Genomic DNA, 22146 nt, shown 5'->3' with positions numbered 1-22146 from the left:
ATTTTTAGTATATTCACAGAGATGTGCATCCATAACCCACAAAAGAAATCCTGTACTCCTTAGGCATCATCCCTTATCCCCACCTCCATTGTCCACAGCCACTAATCTACTCTCTGTCTTTATCAATTTGCCTATTCTGGGCATTTCATTTAACGGGAATCATATAAAAGGTGCCTTTTGTGACTGGCTTCTTTTACCTAGCATAATGTTTTCAAGGTTCATCCATGTTGTAGTATGTATCAGTACTTCATCTCTTTTTATTGCTGAGTAATATTCCATTGTATGGACAGACCACATTTTATTTCTCCATTCTTCAGTAGATGGATACTTGGTTTGCTTCTACATTTGGGCTGTTATGAATAATACTGCTATGAACATTTATGTGTAAGTTTTTGTGTAGACATATGTTTTCATTTTTCTGGGGTATATACCTAGGAGTGAAAATGCTGGGTCACATCTAAAAGAACCTGCATATTCCCCCAGCTGCTACGAGTGCCACCATCAATTAATTTGTTTGCAAGGCAGCTTCTCTGCAGACTCAGGTCTGTGTTGGTTACCTCAACTCCTCTTTCCTTAGATCCTCATCCAAGACTCCCTAGAGTTTTCCTAAGGCATGCCAGTTCTCCTGATGTTGCTTGCCTACCCAAAGGCCACCAGCGTGGTCTCCTGCCTGGGCTTACTTGTGCTGACCAGGACCCTGAATAACTCATTCTCAAGTACCTGCCCCTTACTCCTCACCATAAGTTTGCTGTGTGATGACATTTTTCTTAGCACAGCAGTCAGGATTTTAGAGGGTTAAGGAATTGCTTTGCTAGAGACATTGGAAGACTGGTAAGAGGATAGTGGGGACAGAAGATGTGGCCATGGGTACAATGCCATAAACCCTAGGGGTGCAGAAGGATTTTAATGAGAGACAGTCACACAAGGCAGAGGGCAGATCCAGGAATAAGGTAAAGGAAAAATGGCCGCAAACAGGTGTCAAGGCAAGATTAGTCAATATAATAGACTGAGGGTGTTCATGGAGAGGGTTCAGGGCAGAATCAACAGACAAGACAGGCAGTGTTTTAAGCAAAGGACAGAAGTCAGCTAGAAGCCAGGATTGAGGCAGTGGCATGAGAATTGGCATTAATTCTGGTCTCAGTTGCTTCCCTTAATCACCATCAGGTCTGGTCCTTTCTCTTGAGGTGACGCTCCAAGGTCTTAAAGGGTCCAGGCTTCTAGTAGCAGTCAATGTTCAATCAGAGAAGTAGAATCTTTAAGAGATACCTCTGTGACTATGTTTATCTCTTTCTCCATTATTATCTCTAGTCTAGCTTATCTATATCTATAAAGACATATTAAGGAATTTTTATAGGAATTTGACCTTGTTCAATTGGGGAAACCAAATAATCAGTCCACATGAGGCTGTTGCTTCTGAGCTGGTGCTAAAACCCAAAAGCTCAGGGTTGAAGTCAGGAAAGGAAGATAAACATGAAATAGGGGAGACAAAGATAAACTGAAACCTGCAAGGTTAAGCTGCAACCCATGAAAATGGACTGGAACCATGTTGATCTCTCAGCATCTTCAAGCCTCCAACTTTGATGATGGGTATTTCCTGCAGAAGTTGGCACCCTTTGTCTCAGAGCTAAATATACAACTGACACAGGGATTAGGGAAGCTGTTGGAGGATCTGGAAAGAGCTAGAGAAGCTGAGGACCTGGCTGCTGCCCCACACCAACAAGACAATCCAGCAGATAAAAGAGAATCCATGTGAGCTGCAATAGTGCCTTGTGCTCTGCATTGATTTTTCAGGAGTTCTAAGAATACAGCTCTGCTGCACTTCCATATTCCTAATCTTGTGCAAAATATCTCTTGTGGCCCACACTAACCAAGATTTATGCAGGGAAGGAAATTCTGGAAGGATGTAGTTTCAGCTTAGCAATTTTGATATAAAATAAATCTTTTGTGCTTGTCAATACACTTCATATTTCTCAGTGAAGAATGCCTCCTTATTCTTTTAGGGTCACTTGATGTCACATTCTCAGAGAAGAAACCCCACTCCATGGGTTTTAGAAACCTAGTAGATGGGTAGGAGCTCCCTCAAGGCCTTCTGGGGGAAGAATCTTGATGGCTGACATCTCAACTGGATCACTGAGAAGCATTTCTTACCTATACAGATACCATAAAAGACTGAAGGAATGAAGTTATAATGATGGAATTTCTCATTTCAATGGAATTGAATTGGTTCATAACTATAACTCCTGCTCCATAAGGGTTTAATGTTCTCATGGAGCATGGTATAGTCTTATTTACATTTTAACAACAAGCCTGCCTCCTGTGAAATTTACTCTTAAGTAATAGGGAATGGATCAAGTAAAGAAGGAAAGGGTTGCCAGATATTTATAACCAAGCCTTCCTTAATGGATGTGACCACAGCTCTCCAAACAGAACTAAGAGTATTTTCTTGAAGAGCAAACAGACATAGTGCTGGTGGGACTACCTATACCTCCTTAATATAAATGAATTCCTATCCTTTAGGCATTTATTTAGGATATTTTTGCATTGTAAAAATAAAGGCACCTAGCATTATCCATTTAATTTTCCTGCTTGTTTTATTTGTGATCAATGTTAATGAATTGTGGTAGAAAAGCACAACAAAAGAACAAAAACATTACAGGCTATGGATGGGTATATGAAACTAGGTCAGAGTTTGAGAAATTTCCAAGAATGAAAAGAATAATAATTTAGTGTTGCAAACTGTCAACTGCTCTCGGCCAAACATGATTTACACACATAGTAAAAGATTCAGTTTGTTTCTTGTACTGCCCTAGGATTTCACCTCTTTTCTAATAACTATGACATCCCCCCTCCATACACGCAAACCCACTCCCATTACCAGTAACTTTATAAAAGAAAAACAGACCTTTGCAATGTTTGTATCCTGGTAAATTTTGAAAGCTTATGTGCAAAAAATGGCCTGGGTGGGTGTGCTGGTTTGAATTTATGGAACCCAGAGAAGCCATGTCCTTTAATCCTCATTCAATATTGCTGGCTGCGAGCTTTTTTATTGTTCCCATGGAGATGTGACTCACCCGATTGCGGGTATTAACTTTTGATTAGAGGGAGATGTGACTCCATGCATTTCAGGTGAGCCTTGACTGGAATCCTTTAAAAGAGGAAATATTTTATTTATTTTTATTTTTAATTTTTTTGTTTATTAATTTAAAAAAAAACAACAAACAAACAAAAATATTAACATATCATTCCATTCTACATATACAATCAGCAATTCTCAATATCATCACATAGTTGCATATTCATCATTTCTTAGAACATTTGCATCGATTTAGAAAAAGAAATAAAAAGACAACAGAAAAAGAAATAAAATGATAACAGAAAAAAAAAAGATTATACATACCATACCCAAGAGGAAATATTTTAGAGAGAGTCCCTTTTTAGAGCCATGAAAATGACAAAGACAGAGCCCACCAGCCAGCAACTTTTGGAGATGAAGAAGGAGAATGCCCCCAGGGAAGGTTCATGAAGCAAGAAGCCTGGAGAAAAAGCTAGCAGATGTCACCATGTTAGCCACGTGCCTTTCTAGTTGAGAAAGAAACCCTGAACTTCATTTGCCTTTCTTAAGTGAAGGTAACCTCTTGTTCGTGCTTTAATTTGGACATTTTCATAGACTTGCTTTAATTGGGACATTTTCATGGCCTTAAAACTGTAAACTAGCAACTTAATAAATTCCCCCTTTTAAAAGCCATTCCATTTCTGGTATATTGCATCCCAGCAGCTAGCAAACCAGAACAGTGGGTTTTCTCAATAAAATATAAACCAGATACATTTTGGTTTCTTCAAGAGAGAACCCAAACACGTGAACAAGATTATGAAATATTTATCTAGAATGGAAAATATATTTTTCTTCATCAAAATCAATTATCTGTATCTTTCTTTGGAGTAAGTAGTCATGGTAACTGGATACCTGCTTTTTTTTTTTTTTTTTAACTTTTTTCCTAAATAATTCTCCTTGTTAGGAACCCCTTTGGAACCAGAATGCCCTATATTCTTAATGACTTGGAGAGCCAGATTTATCCCTGTAGTTTCAACCCTGTTGAAATCCCAGTAGAGAAGATGGCCTATTGTTACATTTCCACTGCAAATTGCACACCTGATATTTCAGGACATTTAATAATTAAGTGAGCAGCATGACTCCTGAGTAATTGCAAAATGATTTGTTGGCAATTGACAAATTAGCCTATACTTCAGATCCAATAGGTTCCAACCTAAGAGGAAAAGGTGCCATTAAAATGTGCCAGGGCCCTTGCAAAGAAATAGATGGAGGAGGCAAATGCAGTTACTATGGATCGGGGAAAACCAGTCAATAAGAGCACAGGCCATCTCTAAAGCTCTCTAATAATTGGGAATTGAGAATACTCTACACAGTACATGGAGATGCTTGTGCTGTCTTTGTGATGTATGTCACTTATTTATTATCTTAGGCCAATATATATACCTTCTTTAATCCAGTATTTTTTTGGGGGGGGGGGACAGTGGTTGTTTGTTTTGCAAATATAACATCTGGTGAGAAATACATGGCTGCTAACTTTAGAAAATACACAGTCTAAATACTGGGGTAATAGAAAGTCAAGGATGATTAGAATTAGCAACCAGGTCACTAGCCTTTCCAAGCTGATGCTAAATCCATCCTGACTTTCCCCTAATCATCCCTCTAGGCTTGTTTAGTTTCACCCTTGACTGGAAAACATACTTCTGACTTCATTTTTGTAGGTCTCAAATAAAGGAGCCTTGGTTGGTTTGTGGGATTTTGCTTAAATTAAAAAAGCAAAATTGTTTGCTCTTGTTTACATTTTAGCAATGAGTAGCAGTAGCTATCACAGTTGTAACCTTTCCAGCCATAAATATGATATACCTGAGGATAACATTCGGCAGAAATTCTAAATAATGAATAGACCATTTTTCCTTCCTATAGAAAAATGAGAAGTTTTATTAACTATACACAATGTATTGTGTATATGAGGTAACAAGGAGGGCTTGATCAAATTCCTTCCCAAGAACCATTGCTATCTTAATTCTGTAAAATTCAAAAATTTTGATTCTCAGTTTTAAGACTCTCCTTGAATCAGGAATGAAATTAGTCTAATAATCATTTTTCTCTGGAATAACGTTCTTAATATCTGTCCATATAAATGCCATTTGCCATTAAGATAACCAGTGACCAGTTTTGAATTTTCTTTTGTCAGCAAATTGTGTTTGTTAAAATCACAGTTCATTTTTTTTTATGAAAATACCACTATTAACTTCAGAATCATATGCTTCCTTTTCCTAATCAGGAAATCAGGTGGGGGTGGGGATATTCACATATATTGCCCCACCAAAACATTCTCTTTAACATAGGAAAAGATATTTTAAGAATATGAAAAGGTTTTCAAAACATCTGTTTTCAGGGAAAGACCACAGTAACAGAAACAGTTTTTAGATTTGTTTTTTCTAAAGCCTATCTTAGGAACAAGGGCAGTCAACTTTCATGAGGTATCAAGAGATAGTCTGGCAAAAATATTTTCACTTTCCTAAAGTTATATGCTGTCTTCTAGTCCAACTAGTCCAACTATATTATATGTCTATATAGCTCAAGTCTAACTATTTATATATATGATCATTTTCTGTCAGCAAAAAAGGGGACTTAAAAAATCTCTGAAATTAATATTTGTTGAGAATGAAGGTAGAATTTTGGTTGGTTGTTTTTTGTAATTCAGACCATAGCTGAAATCAAAATGTCTGCAATATCCTTAAATTCACATCTTTAAAAGGTCCTTTTCTCCATTCACTTGAATTCATCTGAATCACTGCCATCCCGATTTAAAGACATATTCTCAACTTTCATTAATGATAAATAGCTTCTAAGTTCACCTATTTTCCTCTTCTTCATTTTTTTCTTTTTCTCTCCTTTTCCTTTCCTGAATTTGGGCTTTTTTTTTTCATTCCTCGTTTCCTGACCTCAGCAGTCTTTCTCTGCTGCTAGGTCTGGGAAGCACTCCATTTGGGTCTTTTCTAATCCATCTAGTATCTCATTCACTTTCTTCTCCACTGTTACATTTAAACATCCTTTTGCCTACCTGTCCCACATCCATGTCAGCTGTTTTCTTCAAATTACACCACTGTGCTTATACCACATTAACATTGTTCATCTTGCAGCCTTGAATACTATGGCCTTCACAAGATGTGCACAATCCATCAGCACTTCCTTTGGAATGTCTTCTAGCGTCTCCCCTTTATGTAATTAAAGGTATACATGAGCTGAAGTAAGTCGGTCCACATGAAATCAAATATCTTCAGGCCAGCCATACTTTTTAGATCTCCATTTTCATATTTATCCTTTCCCAAATAGTGTAAGCAGATGAATTAATGCTGCTGCTGGTGAAGTAGAACACCATGACCTCTGCAGCCACGTGGCGACTCCCGCCGTGTTGCAGCACTCAACTCTGGAAGCTCAAGATGCAGTTCAATTTTAACTTTCAGCTGATGGAGTGAGGAGTTTTTAAAGCAATTCAAGGAAGTAGTACAGGGACAAGAGAAGAACACACCTCTTCCTTTTTGATACCCAACGGAAGAAAAATATACTAAAAAGAGGTCTGGGTACAAAAGTGAGTACTAGGCTCAAAAGTTTTCAGCTTCAGTTGTGCCACTAACTAGTCACAGCCTTGGATAATCAAATCACAGCTGTGGGTATGAGTTTTCTCATCAGGAAAATGAGAGACAGTCCTTCCTTGGCCTACTTCTCCGTATTTTAATAGCCTAATGAGGAATGAGAAAGTACTTTGCCAGGTGCAGAGATAAAGCTAAGATGTTAAAATGTCAGACTGCTTGAGGGTGATAAGGCCATTGGGAGTCAGGAGTACCTTATGTGAAAAAGTTTCTGACCATGTTTCTCTCTAAATCAATGGTTCTCTACCCTCGCTGTATATGGAGGAGCTTTAAAAAATCCTGGTTCCCAGGCCCCACCACTTGTAACTCTGGTATGTTTGGTCTGGGTAGTGGCTTGGGTATCAGGAGGTCTAAAAAACTACATGCAGTCAAGGTCGAAAAATACTGCAAAATACTGCAGAGCAATAAGGTTTAGACACCTGATTCCTTCCTACACCAAGTGATGCATGTCTCACTTAAATGTTGGCTTGTAGGGACATCCTCCTGAGACTTCACTGGACCCATCTGTAGGAGGTAGAGCACTGCATTAGGATCAAAAGAACTGCTTGTGAGTCCTGCATCTGTCACCTTTCAGCTGTGTAACTTTGGACAATTCACAACTTTGTCAATGAGAATAATGATAGCTACCATTTACTGCATACTGACTAGGCTATTTAGTGGATACAGTCAACATGTCTAGTCCCCAGTAACAATCCAAGGTGCACATTATTATCCTTATTTTGCAACAAAGGAAACTGAAGCTTAACCAAATTGAGTGACTTCTTGCATTTTTTCTTATTTGCAAAATGAGTATGACAGCTGTTATAAGTGAGGATTGAGAATTAAATAAGATAATGTTCATGAATGTTCCTTGTATACTGTAAATTACTGTTCATAAATTCAGCAAACATATATTAGTATGGAAATGTGGGAAAAGCACATTAGCTTTAGATTCTATCTGGGTTTCTATACTAGTTCTGCCCATTTAATATTATTGCAATCTTAAACGGTTAACTTAGCATCTCTCTAACTGTGTTTTTAAAACCATACAATGGAGATAATTATACTAGATTGTTGCAGATTACAGATAAAGTACTTAAAGAGAAAAGCATAGCACCTGGCACCACAGCTCACTAAAAGCAGCTATCGTCATTTCCAGCTATTTGCATCTCTGGAAGAATAGGTAGTTCCAGCTCCCAAATTTAAGGTAAATAGTAATTGAATCTGGTACTCATTTTTGTCTTTCTTTTCAGTATTTTTGGAGTTATATTTTCTATATTGAAAATTGGATTTTGAGTCATTAGGTTTGGGCTTTTGGCTTTCTATATATTACATCTAAAGTCCTATCAGTCTATCTCTATAGTTAAACAGAACCTACTGTTTGGTTGATCCCTCATCAGCACGAAAAGACCAATGGTGTTCCTCTATCTCCATTTGGCAGGGCCTGGAAAGTCAATTCACTGCAGTCAGAATGTCCACTAGGAGCTTCAGTATTAACATAGAAATTTGCAGACCCCAAGTCTCTACCCCATTCTGTATAGGAGAATTCAAACTATTATCTTACTGTCACTACGGAAAAATTTGAGTGCTTTTCCCATTCCAGTTCCCTTTTTTTTTATTTTCATTTTTTTAATGAAATAGACCTTAGAAAGTTCAATCAACTGAAGCAAATTACTTCATTAAAAAACAAAAAAACAAGGTTTAGAAGCCAGAAGTTCAATACTGCAAGGTAAATGACCCAGTGGACAAGCAATTCTCCCTAAACGTGTGCTATGGGGTGGGTAGATCATCTGAGCTGTCCTAAATTCTTATTTAAATATCCTCTAGCATATGCATTAAAAGACAAGAATATGGAACTCTGGCGTGTACTTATTCTTCCTTAAAGGGTCACCATGAGACACATTACCTAGGAAGTATGTCATAACACTTGCACAGCTCAAATGCTTCCTTGGCTTCATTTAACCAAATATCTGTTTAATACTTGCAATAAATGCAGCATGTAAGGGATACAGATTCCATGTATGATATAATCCCTGTGCTCAAGGAGTTTATAATTTATTTGAAAAGATAAGAGCCAATATAGTTAGCAATACAAAAACAGTATATAATTAAATGATTCCTTTTATGTACAGATGAGGTTGCTGTTTGAGTTTTAATGAATGTGAGATCAATACAGGTCAGGGTGGCTTGGGAGGTCTTTATGAAGATTTTAAAATGTGAGCTGGGTCTTGAAAGAATGGGGAGATTTTGCTGAGAGGAAAGGCAAAGGCATTATAGATCATCGGAATTTTATGCATTCCAGAACAACTATGGAGTGTTCTAAATGACTATTTGGTCCTTCTCGTGCTCTCTCTCTCTCTCTCTCCTTCACTCTGGCTCTCTATCTCTCTTTCCCTCCTTCACTCCCCCCTCCCTCCCTCCTCTTCTCTTATTTTTCTCTCTCTTTTCTTCTCTCATATGACAAAGCCAATTGCTAAACCAAATAGAACTGTGAGGAGAATCAAAATCATTGACTTCTTAATTAATGAATTACCTGTTAACTATTGGCTTCTATACGGACTTGCCTTGCACTAGTCTTCTAGCAGCTTCTAGAAGGTCCCTGCCCCCACCACAAAAATATTTATAATTAAGTGTTTTGGTCTGCTAATTCTGCCAGAATGCAATATACCAGAAATAGAATGGCTTTTTATAAAGAAATTTATTAAGTTACAAGTTTATAGTTCTAAGGCCATAAAAATGTCCAAACTAAGGCATTCCATAAAGGATACATTGACTTTGAGGAAGGCCAATGTGCTTCAGCTTCTGATTCCAGTGGTTTCTTTTCTAAGCATCTGTGGGCCTTCACTTAGCTCCTCCAGGGTAAAACTGTGGGTTCTAGTTTGCTTGGTATGTCATGGGAAGGCACATGGTAACATCTGCTGGGCTCTGCATCTCCAGACATCCTTGTCTAGGTGTCTGATCTCTCTGTAGGCACAACAAGCCTCTCCAAAATGTCTATATCTCTATCAGCTCTGAAGCAACTGTTCTCCAGGCATCTGAGCTTTCTCCAAAAATGTTCTCCGTTTTAAAGAACTCTAATAAATTAATCATGATCCATTTTGAATGGAGTTATCTCCATCTAATCATAAGGTCACACCCACAATTGGGCATGTCACATCTCCATGGAGTAAGCTAATAAAAAATCACACCCACAATTGAGTGGGCCAATCTCCATGGAAACAATCTAATCAAAGTTTTCTACCCTACAATATTGAATCAGGGTTAAAGACCATGGCTTTTCTAGGGTACACAACACTTTCAGACCAGCATACCAAGGCAGAGTATAGATAGCTCCTATGCCAAGGGCCAAGATTCCCTTGTCATAGTGTTGTATTAAACTTCACAACAATGCAGCATCCCTTAATCCCATAGCTTGACTTTCCCCCTGTATGTGAAGTAATCTGATAGTCACTGTTCTCCCCCAAATATTCAGACCACTTTGAACTGCTCCTACTTCAACAGCCTGGAGGTCTATATTATAATGACCACTTGGCCTCTGCCCCTGTCTGTGATCCATGTTGACCTTGGATGATAAGCCCAGCCCACCAATAACATTTCCATCTGTTCCTTTCAGCCTGCCTGAGCACATGGACTCTGACCCTGGCTTTGCCTCTATATCCAGAGTACATACATTCTCCTTTATTTCTACATTAATTGCCTTTCCTGACCCCAGGTTGTGATTTCTTTCTCTGCCATATCTTTTCACTTACAATTGCACTCATGGCTTTAACTACTACTCCACATTGGTCATTCCTAAATTGGGATCACCATTCCAAACCTCTCTCCTAGTTCTAGATCCATAGCTTGATATCTCCATCTAGAAGTTCCATACACAATTCACATCAAGTTACTCAAATTTATATTTTTACCTTCCTCCAAATTTGTTCTTCCTCACTTTCTCCATAACAGAGCCATCAACTGCCTGGTTATCTGTGTTAGTTAAGGTTCATTGAGGCTATGAATGACAGAAGCCCAAAATGATGGTGGCTTAGACAAAACAGAAGTTTATTTTTTCAAAGTAAATGAGAGCACTTCAGGGCCTGCTTGTCAGCTCTCTAATCATCACAGACCTAGGCCCCTTCAGTCTTGCTCCTCTGCCCTCCTTTGTGTATAGTTTCCACCTTGTGTTCCATGTTGGCTGATCTACCTCAAGCCATCTTGTCAGTAGTCCAGACAGCATGAAGGAGTAAGGGAGAGGAGAAGGGCATGCTCCTTCCCTTTCAGATCTTACAGCCTACTGACAAGAACTTCATCACATGGCTCTACCCAACTCCAAGGGAGGCTGTGAAATATGGGCTTCTGTTCCCAGTTAAAATTCAAGGCTTCTATTATTCAAAATGAAGGGCAGAATGGAATTTGGAGGGACAACTAGTTAGAAATATGGGAGTCATTCTCATCTCCGGCCTTTTCCTCACCCTCTGCCTCCAAGATCAACATTTCCCACAATTCTGTCTCCTATTGCTTTCGAGTTTATTCAGGCCTTATTTCTCACACATTGTTGTCAAAACCTCCTGAAGTATTTCTCTGACTTCAGTTTCACACCCAATCTATTCATCACAGGCAGCTAAAGTTGTCTTTCAATCAGGTGAATTTGACAATCATTTTTGTTTGATTCTCTATTGTCTTCAGAACAAAGTCTGAACTCCTCGGCACAGCATATAAGCTTACTACTTCTTGAATTTACCCTATCCTCCAATCAGAAAACTTGCATATCCTGGAAAACACCACACTTCTTTCACCTCTCTGTACCTTTCCCACACTGTTCTGTTTGCTGGAATGTCCTTCTTTCTTTATGTTTGCAAATAAACACCTATTTCCCCTCTGAGACCAGGACAGACTTCACCTGCTGTGTGAGTCCTCCTCTAACTCTTCCAGGCTGGATTACAGGCCCCCATAGCACTTGCACAAACCTCCATATGCACATTGCCTTGGGATTGTAGGTTTGTGATCTATAATGCAAGTTCCAAGGCTGTACCTTATTTATCTTTAAGCCCTTAATCTCTAAGAACAGGACTTAGTCTGTAGCAGGGGTTCAATGAATGTTTCTTGGACAGGTGAATGAAGAAAATCAAATACCTAAACTTGTTAGAATCACGTGCAAAGTTACAGTAAATAGACTTTGAATAAAAGTTGGAAAGCCTTTCTGATATATGAAGCAAATAAACTTAGTGTATAACTTTGAAAGCATTTATTTGGAGCATCTAGTCCCTTTCCATTACTTTCTGATTCTTGGCACTGTTATGGGTAGTGGATTTCATTAGAAAGTGACTTATCCATATGGAGCATTATTATAATATGTGTAAGATTCAGTATAAGACATGCAATATAAAAAAAGAATAAGAAATATAAAAATTCTCACCCTGAAGTATATTGATAAGCATCCCAGACAAGAGGCAGACAACTTCCCTACCAGTTCTGGCCCACCAACTAGCTTGGGGGGCCCAATTAACTTTTCTAGGTTTCAGTTGCCTGCAACAGAGAGATTTTAAAAATGATGATGTCTAAGTTCTCCTCCAGCACAAACATCCTATAACTGTATGAGGCCATTATCTCAAAAGAAGGTTGATATGTTTTGCATTACAGAACATTTTCTCCCTGGGTAATATATTCTGACTCAGGAAAATTAATTTAGGGTCTCTGAAGAGAAAGATCATGAGTGCAAGGGTGGAAGGTTGGGGTAAATATGGTCTTAGAATATGAGAGCAGTAGGCTCCAGGTGGGAAGTGAGGTTTGTGACCCAGTCCTTTTTTTCCTCTACCCTCACACTGTCCTATTTACTTTTTAGGGCAAGAGATGAAAGTAGGTTTGTCTGGGGGGAGGGGGGTGGATGGGCAAAAGGGCATCCTGAAGCTGCAGTTTTCTTTCATGTCCCCCTCAAACCTGGTGATGGGGTGGAGGAAAAGGTATTTGAAGTGAGATGACATCTGATACACCTAAGAGTCCTAAATTCTTTCATCTCCCCTTTCTTTCTGAACACTTAAAATCTGTGTAATGACAAACACCAAGATTGCAATCCTGACAGGGCTGGGTTGAGTATTTTCTGCTCAAAAAAAAATGTTTTCCAGACTCTGAGGCCTGGGGTGTTTGTGAGGTGAGATTGAGGACTTTTGACGCCTCTCTCTCTTCCAGATGAAAAGGTGGCTGCCTTTGGAATTTCTGGGTTGGTGGCTTGACAGACATGAAGCTGGAAATACCTGTGATTGAGAAAGCAAATGAGAGGCTGCTTTCTCCTTAAAGAGATGGGAATTACGCTCTCTGAGGAATGCAGTGTGATGTGGGAGTGTCTGAACTAGTCTCCAGAAGGTTATAATCGAATTCTCTCCTTCAATAACTTTTTTTAAGCCCTCGGGCTCTGTCATACAAGACTACATTCTCCTGACAGAATGCTGCTGAGGTGGTTAACAAGTAGCTCTGCTCTTAGCTCTTAGTAGGTAGGAGTTTTTAATTGTTCCAGCACTCACTGGGCCCTTAGCTTCTCTCTAGGACCTTCGGATTCTTAGTTGTATTTTGTTTCATTTTGATTTTGATAGTTTATATGGTAAATGGAAGGGGTGGTCTTTGAAATCAACAACAACAAAAAACTCATCACCGGTCTCCCCATTGTTCGAGAGCTCATCAAAAGAGGAGCCATTAGGTCTACCAAATAAGTGGCTGTGGTTGTTTGTAATGGTATTCACAGAAAATAATTACTGCTGACCTCTTCACCCCAGATTGGATGGGTACCATATTGTTTGCAAGGTACTTCTTTTCCAAGCCCTGATTTCCCTGCACTTGGAGACCTGCCACAGTAAGTCCCAGGGCCAGTGGGCACATTCTCACCTTCCTGAGTGCCAATGTTTTTGTGGGGCTTCCAGGACTAGTGGGTCATCTTCCAAATGTCTTTTACATTCATGTGGCCACTCTTCCCTAACTTTTCCATTTTATTTTATTACTTTATTTATATTTTGGGCAAGTGCTAAATTTACAGAGCACAAAATAAGAAGGTACAAGAGTATTTGGTGAAAAGCATTCCTATTATTCTTGACTCCCTGCCTACCTGTCTTCCTCTCCAGAGGTAACCAATGTTACTGGTTTCTTCTGAGTCCTTCCAAAGATATTCATACTTGTACAAGAAACCATGTATTCATATTATTTTTGCTCCTTTATAAACCCAAATGGTAGTATAAGATACACAGTTGTCACCTTGCTTGATTGACTTAAATGTCTTGGAGATTTTTCCATCATTAGTCCATATAGACATATGTCATTTTCTTTTTCTTATGGGTACACAGTATTTCAGGATATGGACATGCCATAATATATTTTACCAACTATAAGGCCAACTTGTACAAATATGTGTACATAAGACTAATTCCTGCAGGGGACAGCATCATTGTATAGTTTCTTTCTCCCTTGTTAGAATATGTGATGTGGTATCTGTGCCTCCTCTCAGGGGTACTAAGTTTGATACTGTACCTCTCCATAGCATGAGGTTTGTCCACTCCCTAGCCTATCTGCCTATAGCACCTGGGAATCATTTTCATTTCTCATTAGCAATATTACTTTATATAGTTTCTATCAGTATGTCCTGGGCATTGGAAAAACTTGTCTCACCATTGCCAGGTCACCTAAAACTGTAACATGTCACTGGGGTGTCAAAGCAAGTAAGTGTCACATTACCCTATTCCTTAGTGTCATACATATGTGTGGCTGGGCAGTTTTGCTGTACCCAGATGTCTGGGTGAGAAATCATTAAAGCATCTGGTTTGAGAGCATAAACCTGTTCTAAGAGTTGGGTAATAACATTCTTTGTATTTAACAGTAGCTGTAGCTTCCTTTACATAGCTCAGCTTATATATGGGGCCCAGACTGAACTTCCCAGGGCAGGAATCATTTGTCTATCCATCTTGTTTCCTCCAATGCTTACCACAGTTCCTGGAATCTAGTAAGCATTTACTAGACTAAAGGACTTGAGTATTTGGAAAAAATATTAGAAAAGATAAATCTTATTGAGTTTCACATAAGGCCTTTGTATCTGTCAGGATTTGATCAGAGAAGCAAAACTATAAGCAATTATTTAAAATAGGAATTTTACCTATACCATCAAGGGAGCTGATTAAACAGTTTTGTACAGTTGTTGCACCTGAGCCTGGTGCTAGGTCTGAAGTCAGTAGGACAGGCAGTCAAGTGGGAAAGATAGAGGGAGCAAGGAGAAACTGGAAACCTTGAGGATAAGCCAGAACCTGTCAGTCTCTAACTATCCCCAAGCCTCCAACTTCAATGATATAGTGACACACAAGAGAAACCTGTGCCCTTCACAAAGCTGAAGGGGGAGACTACTCAGAACTAGAGAAACTGCAAACCTGGCAGTTGCCTTAGAAGCTGCATACACTCACCCAGAAGAAGCTGGAGATGGCACTGGCAAGAGATGGAGAAGCTGTGGACCTACCTGCTGCCCTACACTAACAAGGTGAGCCAGCAGGTCAGTGACTACGAGCAGGAATTGCAACAGCACCTGGGCCCTGCACTGCCCTTCCAAGTGTAAAAAAAAGAACATGGATGCCACTTTACTTCCACCTTCCAGATTTCACACAACATGTCTCTTGTGACCCAAGTTAACTAAAACTATGCAGAGAAGGAAATTCTGGGACATGTATTTCTAATTAGCTAAGTTGAAACCATATAAATCTAGCACAGTCCCATCAATAGTATTTGTGCTATTCTGATATCTCCAGAAATCAGGTTTTCTAAAAAGAAACATTCACAGACTGTGAATTAGCTCCCCCAATTTAATCTTCTATAACAATAGAAAGGCAGAGAAGAATGCTATATCTTTACACTGTTCCCTAAAGATGGTATTTTTATCCTCATGGGAAACCAGTGATTTTGTTGGAAATAGGATAAACACTTCCCCTGAAAGAATCTATTTTACAAAGGTAAAAGTAGTCACCTCCAGATTGTATGATAGAGCTTAGTTCAGGAAAGAAAAAAATACAATCCTGTTTTTCCGGTAGTAGTTTCTTCTGATTTCAGTATTCTTCCCATCACATTTCAGTTTTTCAAAAATGTTGTGCATATGAGTTCTTTTTTCCATCTTGAATTTACTTTCATTTTATATCTAACTTTTCTAAAAGCCTAAAACATCCTGATAGTATATCTCAGAGAATCTATTAATACTTTAAAAGGGAGACATTTTCAGCACATTCCAAAGTTGCTTGGTTGTATTCAGACACTGGTGGATTGCATACTTGGTTGCAATTTTTCACCCCTACTTATATGTCCACTTTTCTTGTGTAGCAGTTCCCCTGACTAAAGGGACAAAGTATATTTCCTCACCCCTTAACTTTGGGTTTGGTCATGTGACTTGCTTTGGCAAATAGCATGTTGGCAGAGTACCAGTGACCAGTTCTAAATTTGGGCCTTAAGGAGGCTTGTGTCTTTTGCTTGCCCTCATGCACCTCTGCCATCCCATGAGAAGAGTTTCTCTGGACTGTGCAAACAGTCATTATATAGCGTTTCGGGGCAACATCTGTTCCAGTTGTCTTTTGCTATGTAGCTCCCACTCAAATCAATTTAGTGGCTTGAAGCAACAATCATTTATTTGCTTACAGATCTGCAATTTGGACAGAGGTCTGCAGGAAAGCTTGTCTCTGCTTCACATGGGACAGCTCAATGGAGCTGGAGAATCCACTTCCCAGAAGGTTCACTCTAGGACTGGCAAGTTAGTGCTGGCTGTTGGCTGGGGGCTCGCTGGGGCCTTTCCACATGTACTTCTCCTTGGGTTGCTTGATTCCTTACATACGTTGGCAGGGTTCCAAGAATGAGCATCTTGAAAGACAGAAAGTGGCCTGTTTTTCTCATTTCTGCTAATTTCATCAGTCAAGCATTCACAAAGTCCATATGCAAGGGTAGGGTTTATAGACTCCCCCTTTTGGAGATATAGACCTCACCTCTTGAGGAGCTTGAAAGAATTTTGAGACCTTGTTCTATAACTACCACAATGCATAACTGATATAGACACCTTCGGATATAAACACTTCTACCAGAGATGAGATGGAAAGTGCTTCTCTGTATAAGAATTAAAAAGGAAGTAGTAAAGAAAATATGGAAGAGGTACATTTGAAATATCATCCATCTTTTACCTTTCTAGTTGTATAGTTTCTAATCTAGCATCAAAGCAAAAGGAGAGATGGATACTTGTGTGACCCATATGGCAATTAGAAACATTTTTAAAACTTTGGACTTAAGGATTTGGAGTAAGAATTCAGAAAAAAAAATCTGGGCCACTTCAATATTATGGATGGAAAAAGAACTTTAATCAGGTGTTTCAGTTCTGTCCCTATTCTGTACTCAGTGTGACCTCTGGCACATTACTCAACCTATCTGCGTCTCAGGTCTCTCATCTGTGAAATGAAATAAACAGGATAGTCTTTGAGATTTTTTCCTGCTCTGACACTATGAATCATTGTCATTTTTTTTTATGACTCTGACATCTAGATGATGGCCCAGACTTTCTATATTTAATTCTCTAGAATCTATTTTTGCTACATGTCCTTGATAATGAATGGGATCCCTTAGTGAAACCAAACCCTTCAAGGTCTGAGCAATAATGAGCTTCAGAATAATGATGGTCAAAATGAGTGGGACAGCCATACCAGTGGCAGAGCATTCACTTCCCTCTGCAATTGGAATAAAATGAAAATACTGCTTCTTCCTCCATTTAGTATAGAAGAGGCAGACTAACATTTTCAAAAGGGAGTTTACTAAAAAGTAGGAGAAACAAAATAGGATCAATTATACCCCAAATACAGAAATAGTATAGGGTGGGCCACGGTGGCTCAGCAGGCAAGGACACTTGCCTGCCATGCCAGAGGGCCTGGGTTCGATTCCTGGTGCCTGCCCATGTAAAAAAAATAAATAAATAAAAAGAAATAGTATAAAAACATTCATTTCTAAAATATAGGAATTAAAAGAAATAAAAAGCTTTTCTGACTTGAAATCTCCTTATGCCAATAGCTACCTCCCGTACTATTGTATTATAGATTAAACTTGATCAAATATAGGTTCAAACCCCACCTTTGCCATATAAAACTGTTTTCCCTGAACCAAGTTACACAAGCATATTGAGCCTCAAATTTCTTCATCTCTAAAATGAGAATAATCATACCTATTGCACATAATTGTTATTAGGCTTAAATTGATTGGATAGGCAAAGTAACAATCTCATAGAAAGTTGACTTGACTTGGGGTCCTGAAAAGCTAGAACCTAGACAACGATATGAGTGCACATGGTTTATTGGAGATGTGCAGGGAACACAGTCAGGGAAGTGGGGGAGTGAGGAAAGAAAAGGTGGCCCAACAAGGAACACGATTGGACAGGGATGACTGGGGCTTAATTGCCCTGGGGGAGGTCTAGAACAGTTATAAAAGACATGCTTCATATTAACCCACTCAGGAGTCAAGGAGGCTGGGATATTTATATACCCAATTCAATTAGGTATTGGTTGAGGGCTGTTCCTGGGGTTGTGAATTTCCTGGCTCTTATGGCTTGCTATGAGAGGGTCCTCTGAACAAAGCCCTCAGGAACAGAGATGAAGATTTAGGCAGTTCAGTTTCAGAGCACACCAAAATGTATGGTCCAAGGGGTATGGACAGTGAATGGATAGCATCTGCTGCAAAGGAACTTATCAAATGTTCAGTCCTCTTTTTTTCCCCCAGTTCCTGATACAAATAATTGGAACCCAGCTTGCTTTTCTTGCCTCCAGATTTTTAATTTTCTTCTGTGATCTGAGAGACATCCCTGTATCACAATGTAAAAAAGACAACAGCGACTAACATTAATTCATTGAATTTGGTGAAAAAGCTGCCATCTTAGACCATGTTCGCTCCTTTTCCCCTTCCCCAATCTCAGGGCCATGAGCCAGAGAGTGCTAAATTTCATCTGAAGACTGACACATTATTTTCCCACAGAGCATGCCAAGGGACAGCCCTGATGAAGGTCATTAACCTAGCCTAAGAGTTCCATTTGCAATGCCAAGGACAGTGAAGTCTATCATGCCTCTCATATGGTGCTCCTTAGCACCTAAATGCAATCCCCACTTCAACCAATACTCACCTGTACTCCCTCCCCCATACTGTCCTGCTCTTCCACTCCTGCTCTAGCCACAGGCCTTCCTCCCAAACCTTTGGAGGAAGCTATGTCCTTCAGAGGTGCCCAGTGGACCCTATCTTGTCATCAGATACTTTCTTCACCTCCTTGCTTTACTAGAAACCTCATTCTTCTTGTCCTGTAATTGAAACCATCATAAGATGCCATTTCTTGAACTGCTTCCTCAGAGATGCAGCCTAAACTGCATCATTGAGTTTAATATGAAACCATACAGATTGGCATCACAATAAGCTCACAGTCATCAATATTTGAATATCAAGCAGAGCTCCAAGTTTGCTGGGTTTTCCTGGTCCATGGCAACTATTTCCAACATTGTCCATTCTCCTCAAACACCTGATTCCTTCTGCACCCTTGTTCTCAGCAAATGATTCTTTCTCCGTTTCACAGAGAAACTAGAAGCCATCAGTCAGGACCTCTATATATGTCCTGTCATCAAATCAGCCTTTGTCGTCTCCTCTTTCCTTGCTTTTTTTATTGGAGAAGATTAATCCCTTTGCCCCCCATTGTCTGAATCCATCCCTTACCTTCTCAAGAATCTTACTGTCTTAACTCTGCCCTCTATATCCAATTTTGAAGCTCTCCATTACCAATCAGAATTTAAACATTCCCAGGCATGTTTAATACAAAAATAAAAATCCTCCCTCAATCCCACATTCTTCTTCTAGTGACTGTCAATCATTCTTTCCCTCTTTATAATAGCTAAAAAAATTTTAAGAATTATCTACAAATCCAATCTCCATTTTCTTTCCTATTCATTCTTAAACCACTGCATGTGGGATTCTGCCCATGTCACTCCATTGATACTCCCACATAGCTCACATTGCCATTAAATCCAATGAACAGTGACTTTTTTCAGTGACTTTCTTACCTGGTATATCAGAAACATTTACCATCCTTGAACCACTCATCTTTTGGCTTTTGTGATACCACATCTCCTGATTTTCCTCTTACCTCTGGCCACTTCTCAGCTTTCTTTTTAGGCACCTTTTCTTCAACCTGCCCCATTTATATTGATGTTTTCTAGAGACTCCCTGTATGATTTAATGCATTGGTGATCCCCAATCCTATATCTTTAGCCTTAAATCCTCCCCTGAGCTTCACTCTAATACCAACATGCCTATCTGAATTTAAGCTAGACTAAGCCCCAAGGGTCTTAGTTCCCAGGACATAGCATAGTGATATTTGTTGAAGAGGCGCAGGGGATTGCAGAGTTAATGTTTAATTGATATGTAATTTCTGTTTGGGGTGATGGAAAAGTTTTGGCAATAGGGATGGAAGCACAACCTTGTGTATGTAGTTGCCACCACTGAATTGTGTATTCAAAAAAGGGAAAAAAGTGAAATTTTAGTTTGTTTATAAGTTACCACACATGCATACAACAAAAAACTCCACAGAACTGTACAACAAAATGTAAACAGTGAGCTACAGTTAGTAGCATAATTATAATAATATTGTTTCATGAATTGTAACCAAGTTATCACACTAATGCAAAATGCCAGTAATAGGGAAAACTGTGTGTGAGAGGGGGATATAAGGGAACTTTGTACTTCCTACATGATGTTTCTGTAAACCTACAAATGTTCTAATAAAAAGTTTTAAAAATATATTCATTGCGTAAATGAATCAAAGAATTAGTAAATTATGTCTCGCAGGTACATCGAGCTCAACATGGCTAAAACTGAACTCATCATGGACTAAACTTAGTCCTTCCCTGGAGTTCCCTGTCTCAATGAATTGTACCACCATGCTCCCCTAGTTGTTCAAGCTAGAAATTTGAGACGTTATCCTTGACTTCCACTCTCTCATCTCTATACCCTATCTATCACCAAGCCCTATCCATTCTTACTTCCTAAAAATCTCTTGAATCCATCCACCTCTTTCCACCCCATAGGCAACACATTAGTTCAGCCATTATCATACATCACTAGGACTACTCTAGTAGCTTCCATATTGTTCTCCCTGCCTTAGAGTTTGCCCATCCTATTTGTTCTTCACACTGCAGCAAGAGTGATGCTTTCAAATACAATGCTGACCAAGTCACTCCCAAGCCTTTAAAAATGTTCTTCCTCCCTGAAAATAAAGCCCAAACCCATTGGTATGGCTTACAGGATGCAAAGATGCATTCTGATCTTGTCCTGGCTACCACTTTGGCTCCATTTTTAACCATTCCTCTTACCTCCCCTCTTCAATTTATGTTCCAGTCCTACTGAATTTTCTTTTCTGTTAACCAGTCACACTCTCTCAGTCCATGTCTTTGTATATAATGTTCCCTCTCACTGGAACACTATGTCTCCTTTAAGAATGAACAATTTTATCTTCCTGACCCCACTGACAGACCTACTTGCTTCCGCATCCCTCTTTCCCTAGTCCTATCCAGTTTTAGGAACTGAGAGCCTCCCCTTTCTGTTCAAAGTTAACATCTCCATATCTACTCTTGATTTTACTTTGTTCTATTTACTTCAATATCTTGTTCCATCAATTATCTCTTCTGTCTTATATCTTCAATTTCTTCTTCTCTGGTGGTTCTTTCTATAAAGAAGCCTGGATTCCTCCTAACTTCAAACAATTTCCTTTACCCTAGAGTCAACTATATTATTTCTCTCTGACCTTTTTAACCAAATTTATTGAAAGATTACTATACACTCACTACCTATATTTTCTTACCTTCCACTCACTCCTCAACCTATTGCTCTGTAACTACTGCTATGAAACTAAGCAAAAGTCATCAGTGACACACATGTTCCCCAAACAGATATCCCTCCATTATGTCTCTCTGAACTTCTCTTCTGCAGTTGATCTATTGAGCTCTGAATCATTACAAATATATTCCCTTGATTTTTATGCAGTTACTATTTCTCCATTACCCCCCCCCCATTTAATTATATATCAACTCCTGCCAAATTGGCATGGTGCATAATTTTTGTCTTTCTTTTCCTCTCCATCCCTCTCTACTGCCATTGCCCTAATTTAAGGTTTTACTGTTTCTCAGTTAAATATTGCAATAGCCTCCTAGCAGGTCTCCTTGCTTCTAGTCTTGCCTCATTAAAAATTTATCCGTCCTTTCACCAGTCAGAAATGTTCTATCATGATATCTGACTGCATCATTCCCTTTCTTAAAAATCTTAAATATCTCTCCATTGTTTACAGAATAAAGTTCAAATTTCTCAGTATGGCATATAAAGCCCCTATGACCTAACCTCTGCCTACCCTGCCAGCTTCCACTATTCCCTACCTCACTCCTTATTCTTTAATAAAATTAAATGGTTTGTAGATAT

General features: G+C 39.0%; 1 pseudogene; it reads right to left on the bottom strand.

The window, feature by feature from the left end:
• Window positions 1-5769: 5769 nt before the first annotated feature.
• Window positions 5770-6235, bottom strand: LOC143672132 (coiled-coil domain-containing protein 25 pseudogene; annotated as a pseudogene).
• Window positions 6236-22146: the final 15911 nt, after the last annotated feature.

The sequence above is a fragment of the Tamandua tetradactyla genome, chromosome X (genome assembly GCF_023851605.1).
Source record: "Tamandua tetradactyla isolate mTamTet1 chromosome X, mTamTet1.pri, whole genome shotgun sequence".
NCBI lineage: Eukaryota > Metazoa > Chordata > Mammalia > Pilosa > Myrmecophagidae > Tamandua > Tamandua tetradactyla.
This window is presented reverse-complemented; position numbering and strand designations above follow the sequence as displayed.